Source organism: Rhinatrema bivittatum, chromosome 2, assembly GCF_901001135.1.
Source record: "Rhinatrema bivittatum chromosome 2, aRhiBiv1.1, whole genome shotgun sequence".
Lineage (NCBI taxonomy): Eukaryota > Metazoa > Chordata > Amphibia > Gymnophiona > Rhinatrematidae > Rhinatrema > Rhinatrema bivittatum.
Window position 1 is genome coordinate 481367017 of NC_042616.1, and position 18296 is coordinate 481385312.

The following is an 18296-nucleotide window of genomic DNA, read 5'->3' on the forward strand; positions in this document are numbered from 1 at the left end:
TTCCTAGCGATCTTAAGTTTGCTGTGAACATTTGCGGGTGAGTGGCCCAGGTACATGCAGAGAACCTCATCTCCTCTTTGGAGGGCATAATTTGTGTGCAGTCATTTTAAAATGAAAAAAATAATATGTCTCAATGCCAATTCTGCCCCAAACGCTGGCCATCAAAAAGCCTCTACTCATTTGGCAAAAAAATATGAACAAAGCCAGGTTATGCTTTGAGCTGAGCCCCGGCCGATTTTGTAACAGCCATTTACATGCATAAAACCAAATTTTATGTATGCTATTGGCATTGAAAATTACCCCCTCGGTGACTAATATTTTTTAAATTAAAACAATTTATTGATACAAAATATTAATTCATAAGTTTTGAACATGAAGACATCATCAGATATATTACAAGTAAATAAAAGATTGATTGCCTAACTTTTATAGCTAACAGATTGCAAAATGCATTTACTAAAATAGTTGAACTAAAAAGTTAAGCAACTCATTCAATGTCACAATGTTAGATACATTGCAGTTGGTTCCCTGGGGAGTTAACACCCCCCTCCCTCAATTTCCATATATAATAAAGGTTCTCAACTCAGCCAAAAGGCCAAAAAGATACCATCCATATCTCACAGCACAGCACAGCACAGACCCTGTCCTTGGATCTCAGCCTACAAAAGGCCAAAAAGTGACCCAATTGATTTGTCAGGGGCATGGCAACTAAAAAAAGTTATGAAAGAGAGAAATACCTGATATTATAGCTGTAGTCATTTCCTCCTAACAAGGTTCCTATAGTAGCTGTTGACAGGTATCTTTGAGTCCTGCTGTATGCACTGAGAAGATTTCACTTGGATATTCAATACTGGTCTTGTCGTTGTGAATTAGCAAGACTAAAAATATGTTGTTGACATTCAGAACACAGATGCTACAAGGCTCAGGAAAAATATTCATCTCAACTGTGCAGCTAATAGGTGATCATGGCTAGGTGACTCTATCCAACACAATTACATGTTGAACTTGTAATACAACTTACAATAGGGAATGAGTGGAGAATAATAAGTAAACGCACAATCCCTTCCAAAATTATTCTCCCCCATCCACCCCACCTCCTAGAAAAAAATGCAGAATAGGCTCAATATCTGCAATTATCATACAGTTATCTATTTAGCTTAATTTATACAAAAATGTTTTAGGGATTGCTTTTTGAATTAAATATCATTTCAACTGTTTTGTTAATGAATAATATAGAAAAATATTCATTGTGAGAAACATGTCTGTTATCTTCAGCATAACAGCCTATTGTACTAACCTTTCACATCATTCCACCCAAGAATGAACTTTTTTTTCCTGTCTCCTAAGCACAAGATATGAAACTCAAAAAATGTTTTGCATGCCTGCTGCATTGGCAACTGTAAAGCAAACTAGCCTGCGTCTATAATACTGTATGTGGTTTAACATGTATTGAATGATATATATATATATATATATATATATATATATATATATATATATATATATATATATATACACAAATAGTTGTGTTCACAATAATGAACAGCAGCAGATTCTCTGAATCTCAAGCACATATATTCCCATCAAGTTCCTAACAATTGCCTTTTTTAAAATCAAACATACACTGTAATTAGTATTAAGAATAAAATTTTCATTCATTTAATCACTGCAAAATTCCTCCATCTCTCCTAGAACTTTCATGTTTCTTGTCTTCTTTATCACTTCTGTCTATAAACTTTTATTTTGTATGGTGTCACTCCTTCAAAATTGCAAGCAGTCTGCAGGCCAAAGATTTTTAATTTGGTTCATTTCGGTGAGGATTTTCATTTGTTTTCATTTCATTCTCTTTTTTGTTTGTTTTTTTGTGTTTTGTTATTTTTGGAAGTTTGTGTGTGCAATGCGTAGTTGTGCACACAAAAAGCAATTTGTGCACATATATTGGAAATTGTGTACAAAAATTGCCAGTTTATATACACCATTTTCAATGTGCATAATTTGCTGATGCAGCAGATACTACCCTTAGTAAAAAGACATGGGGATTACTAACCTTAATCAATAAGCCTTGATGCTTTTAATTCAACTGCAATATTGCTCCCCACTTCAACAACAAGAGAAAAAGGGGAATTGGATTCAGACAACAACCATTAGGGCCCGACTTCTACAATCTGGGGTACTGATACGTAGACATAAGGGAAAAAGCACAGGACTGCTTCTATGGCAAGTCCATAAGCAAAGCACGTCAAGCAGCTCTGTCTGAATTTTCAACAATGCTCATCACCCAGTAAAACATGTTGCTAGCTACAAGTTTGGTATTTGCCAGGTACTTGTAGCTTGGTTTGGCCACTGTTGGAAACAGGATGCTGGGCTTGATGGACCCTTGGTCTGACCTAGTATGGCAATTTCTTATGTTCTTAATTTTTTTTGAATTTTCATAAGGTTTGGGGATAACTGCACAGAGTGGCAGTTACTACCCTTAAGAAGCTTGCTGGGCAGACTGGATGGACTATTTGGTCCTTTTCTGCCGTCATTTGTTACGGGCCCCGGAGTCTGGGAAACCCACCTGATGAGCAGCACAGGACTGCAAGGCAGGACTCAGAGCAAGACAAGGGCTGGTCTTTCACCTAGCCAGCCCCCTTGCCCACAGGTTGAGCCCTTGGGTTCTGGGGGCCAGGAGGTCTCTGAGGCGGCAGTACATCATAGTTGTAAGTCCACACAGACAGGAACACAACTTGCCATGGCAAGGCTGGACCGACAAGGCTTGAAAAAAGCAAGCAGCGCTTGGTAGGCAGGACAAGGCAGACTTGGCTGGCAGGACAAAGCAAAGATGGATATTAAGCAGGACCTGGAACTAGACAAGACAAGGGTGAGACAAGGCAAGGACAGGGCTCTGGTACAGGCAGGACTGAAGACTGGAACAGACAGGAAAAGACCAACAAGGCAGACTAGGGCAGGGCTTAGATAAGGCAAACAAGATAAACCCCAAACAAAACACACTAAAGTCCAAAGGCAGCAAGGCTTGGAATAGGCAGAATATGCCAAAGGCCCCAAGACAGAGAGCAAGGCAAGATAAGCCCAAGGGCCTCAAGTCAAAGCAAGAGACAGAAGGTCCGAAGGACACAAGGCAAGGCAGAAGACCCATAGGATGCAAGGCAAGGCAGAACAAAAAGGGCAGTTGGCCACAAGACAAGGAAAGAATAATGGCCAGGTCATGGAGCCAGAAGCAACACCATGAGAAGACAAAAACAGGCAAGGTCAGATTACATAGGGCTGGGATTTGGGCATGGCAAAGGCAATGAGGAGCAGCTTGGCAAGGCTAGAGGTGAGGCATACTGAGGGCCTCTGCTGATGGGGAGGAAGCATGAAGGTAGGATAAGGCTGTATATCAGATTAAATCCTAACATCATTTCTGTTTCTATGTGAGCACAACTATACACTATGGGGCGGATTTTCAGAGCCCTGCTCGCGTAAATCCGCCCAAAACCGGGCGGATTTACGCGAGCAGGGCCCTGCGCGCCGAGAAGCCTATTTTACATAGGCCTCCCGGCGCGCACAGAGCCCCGGGACTCGCGTAAGTCCCGGGGTTCTCCGAGAGGGGCGTGTCGGGGGCGGGCCCGGTCGTCGCGGCGTTTCGGGGGCTTGTCGGCAGCGTTTTGGGGGCGGGTACGGGGGCGTGGCTACGGCCCGGGGCGGTCCGGGGGCGTGGCCGCGCCCTCCGTACCCGCCCCCAGGTCGCGGCCCGGCGCGCAGGAGGCCCGCTGGCGCGCGGGGATTTACGCCTCCCTCCGGGAGGCGTAAATCCCCCGACAAAGGTAAGGGGGGGGTTTAGACAGGGCCGGGCGGGTGGGTTAGGTAGGGGGAGGGGGGGGGAAGGTGAGGGGAGGGCAAAGGAAAGTTCCCTCCGAGGCCGCTCCGATTTCGGAGCGGCCTTGGAGGGAACAGGGGTAGGCTGCGCGGCTCGGCGCGCGCCGGCTATACAAAATCCATAGCCTTGCGCGCGCCGATCCAGGTTTTTAGCAGATACGCGCGGCTCCGCGCGTATCTACTAAAATCCAGCGTACTTTTGTTTGCGCCTGGAGCGCAAACAAAAGTAGGCTATTCGCGCGCCTTTTAAAATCCGCCCCTATACGCATAAACTTTCGAGCATGCATCTAAATGAACATTTTTCATTGTCTTTGGACACACTGTTGATTTAGTTCATTCCAAAAATAACCTTCCATTCAAATGAATACACATCCCTATAATCTGCTCCTGTACAACAAAATATCCTTCCGTGAGGTCCCAAAGCATCTTAACCATTGAGAATTCATCTATTTCATACTCACTTTGAGGCTGAAGGCCCTTGTGTGAGGATGAATTTGGTTGAATGATGATGACTGGATTCCTGCATTAAGATGAGTTATATTATATGTTTCACTGCCTTTCTTGAAGCTAATTGTGGAAAAGTTCCCATGATAAAAGACATTGAGTCAAAATTTAAACAGGTTAAGTCACTGTAATAAACTTTGAACTACTCATTTTGGAGCTTGTGAGAATATTTAATTTAGTGCTGGTTGGCCAATGATTGCTTCTGTTTTTAAGCCCAAAGGGACATTTATTTTTTTTTTTTACTAAATGTTTTCCCTCATTTTGTGTCTGTGGGAAAATGCTTAGAAAAAAGCACCCAAATATTGTTATGTAGAGCACCATTACTAATGTATCTAAGTTATTTATTTAAAAAGAAGAAGTTGCATGCAGACCCATTGGAGCCTAATGCCTGGAAAACACTTGCACTTCTGCATACACTTAGCTTGTGAATCAGGAGCCTGCTGGATCCCCTGACATGTTCTGGAAATTTGGTATGGATAGGACAAAAAACACAGAAGTTATTCGGAGAGATACACAGGTACAAGAAAAGACGGGAAGGCTGATATTTAGCACTACTAAGTGGTGGTAGCTGAATATCCAGCTATATTCAGTGGTTGCCACTTAGCCAGATAAGTATTTATCTGGTTAAGTATTATAGATATCTGGATATATTGGGTGTTGGCAATGGGCAGATTGGGTTAGGGCTACTTATCCAGTTATCTTAACTAGATAGGTGCTGATATTTGGCTTTATTCTGCCATAGAGCGGGTCTAACTTAGCTGGATTTAACTTATCCAGCTAAGTAGCAATTTCTTGCAGGATAGTCAGCAGCATAAACATGCTACTTAATATCTCATATATTAGCCAGATAAGTCTGAATGTAATCCACTTTGAAATGGCTGAAAGGCAGAATATAAACTAACTAAATAAATAAAGATGTCTGGTTAAATCGGAAGTTATCCGGCCACACAAGGCCAGATAACATTTGACTTGTTTTGACTTAGCCGGTTACAACTGAAAATCGGCTCAGTTTGTTGCCTGTTTTTTTATCCAGCTAAATTATAGCCAGATAATGACCTTTCTGGCTAAAATGTAGCTGGATAAGCAGCTGAATATCTCAAAACGTGCCATTTAGATAGATAACTTGTGATTTGTCTGTCAAATTGGCTTTGAATATTGACCTCACAGTGGCTGACTCAGAATGCGTCCATATGTGCATAGTAATGTCCTTGCATGCATCAGCCACTCGTTGTGCATACCTCTGCCTCCATGGGCTGTCTGGGGTCTGACAATCAACAGCCTGCCTGGACCTCGGTAGGCCAGGGTAGCCAAGTGGGGAACAGTACCAGGAAGAGGCTTGCTCTGCTACACAGAGGTGGGGGGGGGGCCACTTCAGGCTGTTGTATCTACATACAAAGGTTGTGCCTGCTTGTCATTTTATGATGGGCTCATTCAGCTAGTGAATAAATAAATTGCAGCCTCTTCAGGCATCAGAGGCCACATCTGTTTGTTTATTTATTTATTTAAAATATTTATTACATTCTACAAATATTGAAATGAGGTACAATAAAACATTCATAAATATGTCAGAAATAAACAGTATGAAATATCTAAGGTATTTTTGCCTTCATTGACATGTGTTGTTCAGACTTCCATTCAAAACTGACTTATTAATTCTAAAAATTCTTCACATGCTCATGCCATACGTGTCTGACCTCAGTTTCCTCTTGTAGTGCTCCTTAAGCTCTGGATTCCTCACTCTCCTGTTCCATAACTTTGTAACTACTGGTGACAGAGCACATTTTTCTTCAGCTTGACATGCTTTACTCATATCTGTTGCGCCCGTCGGTCGCAGATGGCTGCGACCTTTGCTGCTCTCCTCTTTTTTCCCTACACCAGCGATTCTCGGAAGATTGGCGGCCTCCGCCTCCAGACGCTGCCCTCCTCGGTGTTCCCGGGACGGCATGGGCGACTCCGCACGCCATATTGAATCGGGGATTACCTAAGGCACACGCGCACCAGAGCCTCTCTTATTCATGTCATGGCGGGAACCTCGGGGGCGTCCCCCCCGCATGACGTCACCCGCCAGCGTATTTAAGCCTTACGAACTATGCTTCCTACGAGTTAGCAAGGACTTCCTTCCTGCTTGGAGACACTTTGCTACTCTGACCTTCGTTCCTGCACTCTGGGACTTGAACACTGTTGGTACCAGCTCCACGGTGCCTAGTTGCGTTCTGGCTATCTGCTCCTCGGAGGGCCTTCTTCCTGGGGAATTCTCCTACTCACATTTCGGACTTTGCCTTGTGAGTACACTTCTATTGTTACCATCTTGCTGACGGGATCTCCGGTGTACCCCATGCCTCGGGTCACTACCGTGCAGCCTCAGCAATCCTACATTCAAGAAAATCTGCAAAAAGGATTTATCAGGCCTTCCAAGTCACCTGCCCGGGCCGGATTCTATTTTGTTGGCAAGAAAGATGAAACCCTTTGCCCATGTATAGACTACCGAAGACTCAACGAAATCACCATAAAGGACAGATACCCTTTACCTCTGATTTCAGAGTTATTCAACAGACTCCAGGAGCTAAGATTTTCACAAAATTTTATCTGAAAGGAGCATACAATCTGGTCCACATCCGACAAGGGAATGAGTCAAAAACGGCCTTTAATACTCGCGATGGCCATTTTGAATACTTGGTCATGCCCTTTGGTCTATGTAATGCTCCGGCCGTATTCCAAAATATGATGAATGAGATCCTGCAGGATACTTAGACGACATATTATTTTTCTCCCGAGATCTACATAAGGTGTCACCAGAGTGCTGCAGAGGCTACGAGAGAATCGTCTTTACACTAAGCTAGAAAAATGTGCCTTCCACCAAGAGTCTGTTCCATTTTTGGGCTACATGGTGTCCAGCAGGGGTTTCCAAATAGATCCACAAAAGACCAGAAGCATACAAGACTGGCCTCAACCCACTGGTTTTAAAGCACTCCGCCGATTTCTCGGCTTCACCATTATTATCGCACATTCATCCAACATTACTCCACCTTGACTGCACCACTCACCACCATGACAAAGAAAGGAGCCAATCCTTCACAGTGATCTCCAGAAGCAGTTTCTGCCTTCCAAACACTTAAGGAGACTTTTCTCGAAAAACCTTGCCTTCGCCACCCAGATCTTCGACGACCATTTATAGTCAAGGTTGATGCCTCCGATGTCGGAGTTGGATACCCAGACACTGCATTCCTGCTCTTTTTTTTTCTCTGCGTTTTTCTCCAGCTGAACAAAACTATGGTATAGGAGACAAAGAGCTGTTGGCCATCAAGCTGGCATTCGAGGAGTGGTGACCAAGGCTCGAGGGGGCACAACACCAGATAACTATATACACAGATCACAAAAATCTGGAATATCTGCGTCAAGCGCAGCGACTGAATCACAGACAAGCCCATTGGTCCTTGTTTTGTAATCAGTTTGACTTTCTGCTCAAATACCGCCCTGCTGACAAAAAAACCCGGGCAGATGCCCTCTCACGCTCCTTCACGTCAGAAGATGTTCCAGACGCACCTCGCCATATCATCAACCCTGAAAAGGTGATTCTGGCCGCTACCCATTCCATTCCAGCTGGGAAGACGGTGGTTCCTAGGACCCTGAGAAAGAAACTTCTTAAATGGGCTCATGATTCCCTATTAGCCAGTCACCCTGGACAACCTCGTACATTATCCACCTTGGAAGGGTATTATTGGTGGCTTTCAATGAAGGAGGACGTACGAGCATACATTGAATCTTGCACCACTTGCCCAAGACAGAAGCCTCCGGCCAGTCACCCTTCGGGACTTCTTCAGACTTTACCAACTCCAGATGGACCATGGACCCATATAGACCTACCAGTATCCAGTGGAAATAACACCATATGGGTCACAGTGGACCGCTTCTCGAAAATGGCACACTTCGTGGCATTACCAGAGCTACCATCTGCTCCAGAACTGGCAAAGCTGTTTATACGGCATATATTTCGCCTGCACAGCATGCCGAAACATATCCTGTCGGATAGAGGTGTACAGTTCACGGCTAAGTTCTGGAGAGCTCTTTGTAAGAAATTTGATATTTCTTTGGACTTAACATCAGCATCCCATCCACAATCAAATGGACAAACCGAAAGAACTAACCGTACACTTAAACAGTTTCTCCGCTTCTATGTCAACTCCAGACAAAGGGATTGGGCAAAATTGCTCCCGTGGGCTGAGTTCGCCTTGAATTCGCATCCCTCAGCCGCTACTGGATCTACACCATTTCAAATAGTGTACGGCTGTCAGCCATTACCTCCATTACCGTTAACTTTGTTGGTTTCATCTCCTGTAGCCCAGGCTTCGGCAGAGGAGCTCCACCAGCTTTGGAAACAAACCAAAGGCCTTTTACAAAAGGCAGGACAACAGGCCAAGAAGTGTTACGACACTCATCACAGACCAGCACCCCCAATTCCAACCAGGAGACAAGGTATGGCTCAGTACCAAGTTTATCCATCTCAAGCTGCCATCTGTGCGATTCGCGCCTTGCTACATTGGGCCTTTTTCTATACTCCGCTGCCCTGGGACCTGTAACTTATAGTCTGCAACTACCTACTTCCATGAAGGTACACATTGCCTTCCACATATCTCTCTTGAAGCCTCTCATCCTCTCCGAGTTTTCTACTAAGACTCCGGACCCGCAACCTCTTTCTGCCGAAGAGGACATCACGTACCAAGAGGATGAAATTCTAGACGTACGTAAGCATGGCAAGCACTGGGAAGGATATGGGAACGATATGGGCCGGAAGAAAATAGTTGGGAGCCTGCTAAGAACATTCTTGACAAAGACCTGATTCATCAGTTCCACCTAACTCATCCAAGGAAGCCGAAACCCCCTGGGAGGCGCCCTAAGAAGGGGGGTACTGTTGCGCCCGTCGGTCGCAGACACCTGAGACCTTTGCTGTTCATCTCTTTTTTTCCCTGCACCAGTGATTCTCGGAAGATTGGCGGCCTCTGCCTGGAGACGCCACCTTCCTCAGCGTTCCCAGGATGGCATGGGCGACTCCGTACGGCATCTTGAATCAGGGATTATCTAGGGCACGCACGCCAGACCCTTTCTTATTCACATCATGGCGGGAACTTCGGGGGCGTCCCCGCCACATGATGTCACCCGCCAGTGTATTTAAGCCTTACAAACTATGCTTCCTACGAGTTAGCAAAGACTTCCTTCCTACTGAATTCCACTCTACTTGGAGATGCTTTGCTACTCTGACCTTCGTTCCTGCACTCCAGGACTTGAACGCTGTTGGTACCTGTTCCACGGGGGCCTAGTTGCGTTCTGGCTATCCGCTCCTCAGAGGGCCTTCTTCCTGGGGAATTCTCCTACTCACATTTTGGACTTTGCCTTGTGAGTACACTTCTATTGCTACCATCTTGCTGATGGGACCTCTGGCATACCCCGTGCCTTGGGCCACTACCACGCAGCCTCAGCAATCCTTCATCCACTCTTCAGATGGAGTCTGTCATCTACTCAGTTCTACTGATTCCCTGCATCTCTGCTACCAGCATCAATGCAGATTCTCGGCATACCCCGTCCTGCAGGCCACTACCGGATCTACCTTGCAGGTGCATCATCTAGAGGGACTCCTTGGCGTACCCTGCTCTGTGGGCCACTACCGAGGATATCATCGCTGGGCTTCCTCGCTACTTTGAACTGTGCCTCACTTCCCACTCTGTGGGTATTTTCATCTCAGTTCTTGTTTAATAAAGTCTCATTACACCAGAGTCCTTATCACGCCTATCGTAGTGAGTCCCCACAAAGCTCCTCCCTGTGGGTGGAGTCAGCTCTCACTACGATCCAGGGTTCACAACATTAACAGAACATAACAATATCCTTTCACAAACTTCTATAAATAAAGATCACAAGACCCATCAAATCATAATTATAGACAATTATGAATTGAATCTAACTAGATAACTAAGGAATTAGTTAACTACGGTAGATCCCCTTGGATGGGAATTGCACCCTTCAGAGTAACTAAACATATGCACAGATATAACCATGACACACAATTTTCTTAAGGTGTAGAGGCCCATGATCACTATTAGGGCTAAATCCTGGACTTCTTCTATTAGTCCTGAATGCAGGTCCTTCACTGGGGGATGGATACATTTCCAAGGCCAAGGGCATTACCTGGGTTTTCTTCTGTGTGTAAAGATGCTGGACATGGTTATGATATTCTAATATAAAGCTTTACTGAAGATATGGTTCAATATACAGAAATTGGCATTTAGTATCTAACTGTAGTCCCTTAATCTATCAAGATAGTATCTTTGAATCTGTGGTCCCTTAATCTATGAAGAGCATTACTCCCCTTAACAGAAGGCTTGAGAATATCCTTCATGGAGTGGCTGTTGCTACAACCCTTTACAGGTGGGAGTAGCTTGTACAGAGCGGCAGATGCTACTACCCTTAACAGAAGGCTTGAAGCTGAATTTTAAAACCAGCACATGGTTATTCATGTCCATGCGTATGCCGGCTCCCACAAAAGGTCTAGGCCATTTTATAACATATGCGCGTATATGAGTGCATGTTGTAAAATAGACTGAATGCATGTATATGTATGCACAATTTTATAATGGAGACACACATGTGCGCGCAATTGCCTCCTCTAGCACGTAAGTAGGTGAATTTTATAAGGGATGCCCGCCAACGCAATTGGCCATTTTCCCAGTTAGTTCCCAGTTCTCCCAGGCAAAGGATAGCACCTCCTAATCACTCTAGTTAAAAAACTTCCCTTTTACCCTGTTAACCCTGACCCTTTAAACCCTGCTTACCTCTCTACTTTGTTTTAGGACTTATACGCCATCCATAGCAGAAGTAAAGTTATGTGATAGGGGATCCAGGTGCATGCTTGTGCACATAAGTATTTACACGCTGGTTTCATTGAGAAATTAAGGCATGCCCAGGCCCCGCCCTGACCCTGCCCCTGCCTCACCCGATTTTGAGAAAAAAGTTTTGTGCCCAAAGCTGGAGATATGCGCATACTCAGGCAGCTTTTAAAATTCACTCGCCATGCACCGGCCCGAGAGACTCGCATATCTCCCAGTTTTGGCGCACGGTCTTTTAAAATTCACATATTAGGGCGTAGCCTGCACAGAGCTGTAGTTGCTGCTATCCAAAGAAACTTGCTAGGCAGACTGTATGGACCATTTTAGTCTTTATCTGTTGTCTTTCACTATGTTGCAATCCCTTAGAGTCCCTTCTTTCTCCTTGGATGGAAAGTAAGGATTCTCTGGGCAAACTTGAAAAGGTTCTCCTAATCTTTTTCACTCAGCACATAATTAAGCTCTGAAATTCGTTGCCAGAGGATGTGGTTAAGGCAGTTAGCTTATCTGGGTTTAAAAAAAGGTTTGGACAAGTTCCTGGAGGAGAAGTTTATAAACTGCTATTAGTCAAGTTGACTTAAAGTGAAATTTTAATACCCATGAGTGGGCGTCCATGTGCACACAGTTCCTGGCACGTGCCCATGGATGTGCCAATTTTATAACATGTGCTCGTCGATGTGCGCATGTTATAAAATATGCTACCTCTGCACCTAATGGTGCTGTCCCAGCCTGCCCATGACCCACCCCTGCCCTGCCCAGACCCCGCCTGCCCACCCCTTTTTTCTAATCCAGTTCTTCAGTGCATACTGGGCGATGCGTGCATGGTCACGGGCCTTTGAAAATCCTCATGATGCGCATGTGGCCCGACCATGCACATATCTCCCGGTTTTAACATGTGCCAGGATTTTAAAATTGGTGTGTTAGGGAATATTCACTGCTTATTACTGGCATTAGTACCATGGGATCTATTTAATGTTTGGTTACTTGTATCCTATAATGGCCATTGTTGGAAACGAGATGCTGGGTTTGATGGACCCTCGATCTGACCCAGTATGGCAACTTCTTATGCCCCTTGAAATACCTGGGATTCATTGCTCGATTCTGAATTCTTTAGTTTTCTCCTTTCCTCTCTCCTGTACCTAGTAGGCACCTCAGTAGCTCTAAGGGAGTACCTGGGCTGTGGCTATTTTTCCTCATCTCTCCTCCTGTGTATTGCACTAGATTGGTAGCCACTCCTATACAACCAATTGCTGGATTATTAAGAGAATATCTAGGACTGAAGGACACCAGGATGACTAACAAAAAACTTCTTCTTTTCACTCCTTTCTCTAGAGTAGGAAAGGAGGATAAAAACTTCCTCCGAGCAAAGATCACATAATGAGTAAACTACTGAAAAACAAAAAAGAGAGAAATTATCAACCACAGAATATCAGTTGAAATAAATCTCTTTACGGATGAAGACTCCTCAGCTAAGGTTTTGGGTCTGTGCTCTACAAACATAGGGGAATGGAAAGCCCAAAAAATCCACACAGACACTAGGTATCACTTGCTAACATTGAAACTGGGGGTGCTGTGACAAAGATGGTACATTCCTCTATTCTATTCTACCCTTCATGACCTACGGTAGCTACTAGGGATGTGAATCGTTTTAGGACGATTAAAATTATCGTCCGATAATTTTAATATCGTCTTAAACCGTTATGGAACACAATACAATAGAGATTCTAACGATTTATCGTTATAAATCGTTAGAATCGTGAGCCGGCACACTAAAACCCCCTAAAACCCACCCCCGACCCTTTAAATTAAATCCCCCACCCAATGACTTAAATAACCTGCGGGTCCAGCGGCGGTCCGGAACGGCAGCGGTCCGGAACGGGCTCCTGCTACTGAATCTTGTTGTCTTCAGCCGGCGCCATTTTCCAAAATGGCGCCGAAAAATGGCGGCGGCCATAGACGAACACGATTGGACGGCAGGAGGTCCTTCCGGACCCCCGCTGGACTTTTGGCAAGTCTTGTGGGGGTCAGGAGGCCCCCCCAAGCTGGCCAAAAGTTCCTGGAGGTCCAGCGGGGGTCAGGGAGCGATTTCCCGCCGCGAATCGTTTTCGTACGGAAAATGGCGCCGGCAGGAGATCGACTGCAGGAGGTCATTCAGCGAGGCGCCGGAACTTTTGGCCAGCTTGGGGGGGGCCTCCTGACCCCCACAAGACTTGCCAAAAGTCCAGCGGGGGTCCGGAAGGACCTCCTGCCATCCAATCGTCTTCGTCTATGGCCGCCGCCATTTTTCGGCGCCATTTTGGAAAATGGCGCCGGCTGAAGACAACAAGATTCAGTAGCAGGAGCCCGTTCCGGACCGCTGCCGTTCCGGACCGCCGCTGGACCCGCAGGTTATTTAAGTCATTTGGGGGGGGGGGTTCGGGAGGGTGGGGGATTTAATTTAAAGGGTCGGGGGTGGGTTTTAGGGGGTTTTAATGTGCCGGTTTTGCGATTTTACGTTTTTTTGATTTTTCACGATTTTTCACGATTTTTCACGATATTTTACCCCCCCAAACGGCAACAATACGATTCCCTCCCCTCCCAGCCGAAATCGATCGTTAAGACGATCGAGGACACGATTCACATCCCTAGTAGCTACTAGGCCACACTCCTTAGTAGACTTTCACAATGTAAAAAGAGTTGTCCGCAGAGGGGTGTGTTTAGGTTGGGAGGAAAACCACACACATGTACAATTGCATTTTCAAACGTGCACATGCTGTTTTACCCCCTTTCTTCCACCCACAGAAACAGCAGAGGCAAAGAAAATGGACACTTTGGACACATAGACCTATAGCGCATTTTCAAAGGGAAATTACTATGGTATATACATAATAAAGTGTGTGCATACCTAGCCTAGGGAAAATTGCCCCAGATACATTTCTACGCAGCACCTGATAGTGATACCCCAAATTTCTTCTTAGGGCATCTCTTTTGTTTACATTTCCTAACAAGTTAAAAGATCAAATTGTGTCTCAGCCATTCCAAGTTCATGTGCTGTTTATTGATAGAGCAGTACACCAGGTATGTGAGATTTAGATAAATGGAAAGTGCAAAAAGACAACCCTGCCGGAACTTAAGAAAGCCCAATGGTATTTTCAGTACCTCCTATGCAGGCACATAAACCAGAGATGAACTACGTGATTTCCTTTATGCACAGGAGGTACAACATCTGTGCCAGCTAAGGAGAACTAGTCTGACAGATGTATAATTTTTTTTTCACTTTCATGCCACATATAGTTTCCCTTATTGCTTTACAAAGTTTTTCAATACTTGTGTGAATTTTCTTCTTCAAGCAACTTCAAGAATATCAATAAAATTGGCAGATGCCGCAGGAAAAATTCAAACAATCACTGGCAACTGACATATTCTTAGACTCAGGAGAATCATGATCATCGTCTGATGCAGACTCGGTTTCATAGCAAATTTGCTGGGTTTCATAGCAAATTTTTAGCAGTGGGCCCCGTAGGACTCCAGTCCAGTTTCCCATCCACAATCACATAGCAACAAAGTAGCATAGTGGATGACTGCCGAGAAAGACCTCGATCCATCTAGTCTGCCTAGTAATTCTGTCCACGTTATGGACAAATCTCTTGCAGATGGTCCTTATCTAAGGCAGTCTTTTTTTTTGCCTTCTTTCTTGTTACTCCAGCACATTACATAGATGAACATACAAGATTTCCTTTTATTTCCTTCCTGTACCCACATTTCTCTTGGCCTACCACAAAACATTGTAATAATCTAAACAACCAGCAATACTCTGATCTGAGCCCCTGAGATACAATATTACTGTTGCGATCCCGGGTCAGCCCCGGGATCGCCACTCACCCCCAAGCCGAGTCCGGTCCGCCTCCACCTCCGTTGGGCCTGCACAGGCCTCTGACGCCGCGCTCCCGCTCTGGAGGAGCAGCCGGCGTCCTCCCGCGGCTGGCCCCACCCCCTAGCCGCGCACGCGCGCGCTAGGGCTCCAGATTTAAAGGGGCCAGCGTGGGAAAGCACTAATTCACCTGCAGATGACGTCAGACGCTGCAGGGCTATTTAAGCCCTGCAGCTGGAGCCTTCCCCTTGCCTTGCAACGAGGTTCCTCAGGTTCCCTGAATACTAGTTGCTGCGTTCCTGGCTTGCTCATCACCTACGACCCGGCTTGACTCCTGACTCGTCCTTCGTCTTCTCCCTTGGCTCTGGCTTCGTCATCTGACTTCTGGTTCTGACCCGTTTCCGTCCACGACTCTGCTTTTCGTCTCTCCCCTTGGTTCCAGCTACTTCTGACTTCTGGCTCTGACCCGGCTCCGTCCACGACTCCGCCTCTTGTCTCTTCTCCTGGCTTTTCGACTTGGCTTTGTTCTTGGACCCCGTCTCGGATGTTCCTTGGTTCCTGTGTTCGCCAGCCCCGAAGATTCTCCTAAGTCCCAGCGGCCGGGCCCCTACGGGCTCCTCCTGGGGGGGCTCCGGCTTCCAGGGTGAATCTCCAAAAGTCCCAGCGGCCGGACTCCTACGAGCTCCTCTCGGGGGCGTACCGGTCTCCAGGGTGAAGGTTCCTCAGTCTACAGGGCCCAACGTCGTCCGTCCTCCGCCCCATTGCCGAGTCCTTGGTCGCATAGGGCTCCACCTTGTTCCAGTATCCAAGCCTTCCTCAAGTCCATCGAGCCGCCTCCCGGTCGGGACGTTTGCTGTGGCCCTCCACAGCGCTCCATCCCCTGTTCTGACCGGCCCAAGGGTCCACGATCGTAACAATTACTAACAGTCAATTATTAAAAAAATGTTCCATCTCCCAGCTACTCCTTTTTTTAGCTGATGAGGCCTGGGGAATCTTTAAGTTCCATTGTTTTATCTATTTTAAATTTAGTTCGCTCCTTACGGGCACACTTTTCTGAAAACAGATTGAGGTTTCCCTCACTTCCAATCATATTTGTGTTGGTTTTATGTGGTCTTGCTTCTGGTCCTTCTACAGTGAACACTGAAGAGAAATATTTGTTATGCAATTTCACTTTTTCCTCATCAGCCTCTACTTATTCCTCTCCTTCACCTCTGAGTCTCACAATGCTACATATTTGAAAAAATTCTTGTCCTCTCATTTTACAATATTTGCTGATTACTTCCCCAGCTTCTTTTAGCTTTTCTAGATAGTATTGCCTGTTTTCCTCATTCTGTGATCTCTTATAGTTTATGAATTTGAAGACATTACGAGAGATTGCCAAAAATCTTCAAGCCCTACCGATTACTATCTGATGCTGCTCATCCATGCTGGCACAAATGATACTGCCAGGTACCACATAGATCATATCAAAAATGCCTTCATGGCTCTGGGAGAGAGGATAAAGCAGATGGGTGCACAGATGATGTTCCCCATCCTCCCAATCTTTGGCAATACTGACTACCATAAAATCCCTCTGAGCCTCTTGCTAACTGGATTTTGCCACTCTCAAAATGTTGGCACTCTAGGCAGTCACCTAGTTTACCTAATGGAAGAACCGGCCCTGCATGGCAATGTGCAGCACCTGCCATTGAGTCACCTGCACACTCTTCTAATTGTAACAACCCCTGCTAGGGATACATGAAATAGAAAAAAATCCTGATGCTCAGGATTCTGATCCTCATTTGTCTCAACACATTGATTCTAGTCTCTTCAATTTTACAAGTTCACTTCTGGCCTTCCTTCTGTTACACTTTTCTTACACAAAAGTTTGTTTCCTTTATTATTAGCTCCTTTTAGATCAGCCCACTGTTGTTCCATTTCACCCATCTTCTCTCAGCTTTCTAGCTCCTCCTCATGGTATTTCCCCACTTTACCATTGTTATGTTCTGGTATGGTTGTGAACCCTGGATCGAGGGAGAGATGACTCCACCCACAGGGACGAGCCCTGTAGGGACACCACGATAGGCGTGGTCTCAACAGAGAAGGACACAGTAAATAATGTGGAACGGATAGCAGGAACGCGACAAGGCTCCCGAGGAGCGGGTACCTAAAGCGTCCAAGTCCCGGAGAACAGGAACAAGTCCCAACGTAGAATGGAGTAAAGCAACAAAGCGTCTCCAAATGAGGAATGGAATTCAGCAGGAAGGAAATCCTTGCTAACTCGCCAGAAGACAGGGCCAAGCAGCTTAAGTACACTGGCGGGTGGTGTCATGTGGAGGGGACGTCCCCGAGGATCCCGCCATGACGTGTACAAGAGAGGGCCTGGCGCGCGCACACGTGCCCTAGGTTATCCCAGATTCAAGATGGCGGACGGGATCGCCCATGCCGTCCCGGGGACGCTAGGGAAGGTGGCGTTTGCAGGCGGAGGCCGCCATTCATCCAAGAATTGCTGGTGCAGGGAAAAAAGAGGTGAGCATGAGAGGTCGCAGCCATCTGCGACCGACGGGCGCAATAAGTCAGTATTTTTGAGAAACAAAACTTTGAGCTTCATGTGACTTTCCTCTGCCTCGGCTGTTATATCAGAGCATATTATCTGATGATCACTGATGCTCAGCTTTGCACTTACCTGTACTTTAGAGATACTGTCGCTGTTTATAACTAACAGGTCTAGTGTCGCCCCGTCCCTCATGGGTTCCATCACCATTTGTTTAAGCAGAGTCTCTTGAAGGGCATCCAAAATCTCTCTACTTCTTACAGATTGCGCAGAAGGGATTACTGCAAGCCACATTCGGAAGATTCAAATCTCCAAACAGCAACACCTCTCATCCTTTTGGATGTTTTCAGCTAGATTTCTGTCCAGTTCATCTGTTGGAATCAGAGGCCTATAGATCACACCTGTTTAAATGGAAGTGCCATTGCCTCTTTTTAAAAAACCCCACAGAGCTTCCTCTTTTCCCCACATCTCTTGTATTTCACTTGCTTGGATATAGTTTTGGGGCCATTTCCAGAATCTCTACTCATCAAATACATCTGATTAGTATAAACCAACTAACAATGAACCTATTCACAAATAAGTGCTATTTTATCTTGCAGAGATATGCTGGAATTTTAAATCATGTGCGCACTTGCATGTTTATGACTTAAAATATGCCTACCGCACATAAGTATGC

The 18296-nt window shown here is 45.7% G+C and overlaps 1 protein-coding gene across 4 annotated transcripts in view; it reads right to left on the reverse strand.

The window, feature by feature from the left end:
* Window positions 1–18296, reverse strand: part of NQO2 (N-ribosyldihydronicotinamide:quinone reductase 2) — a 167059-nt gene that overhangs the window by 98281 nt on the left and 50482 nt on the right. The window contains exon 1 of one of the 4 annotated variants that reach the window (XM_029590518.1): window positions 738–854. The exons of 2 other annotated variants lie outside the window; for them this stretch is intronic. The gene's annotated coding sequence lies outside the window, so the exon portion shown is untranslated. Of the gene's footprint in view, window positions 1–737; window positions 855–18296 lie in introns of those variants that run through there. One more of the 4 variants, XM_029590517.1, reaches the window with a different exon arrangement.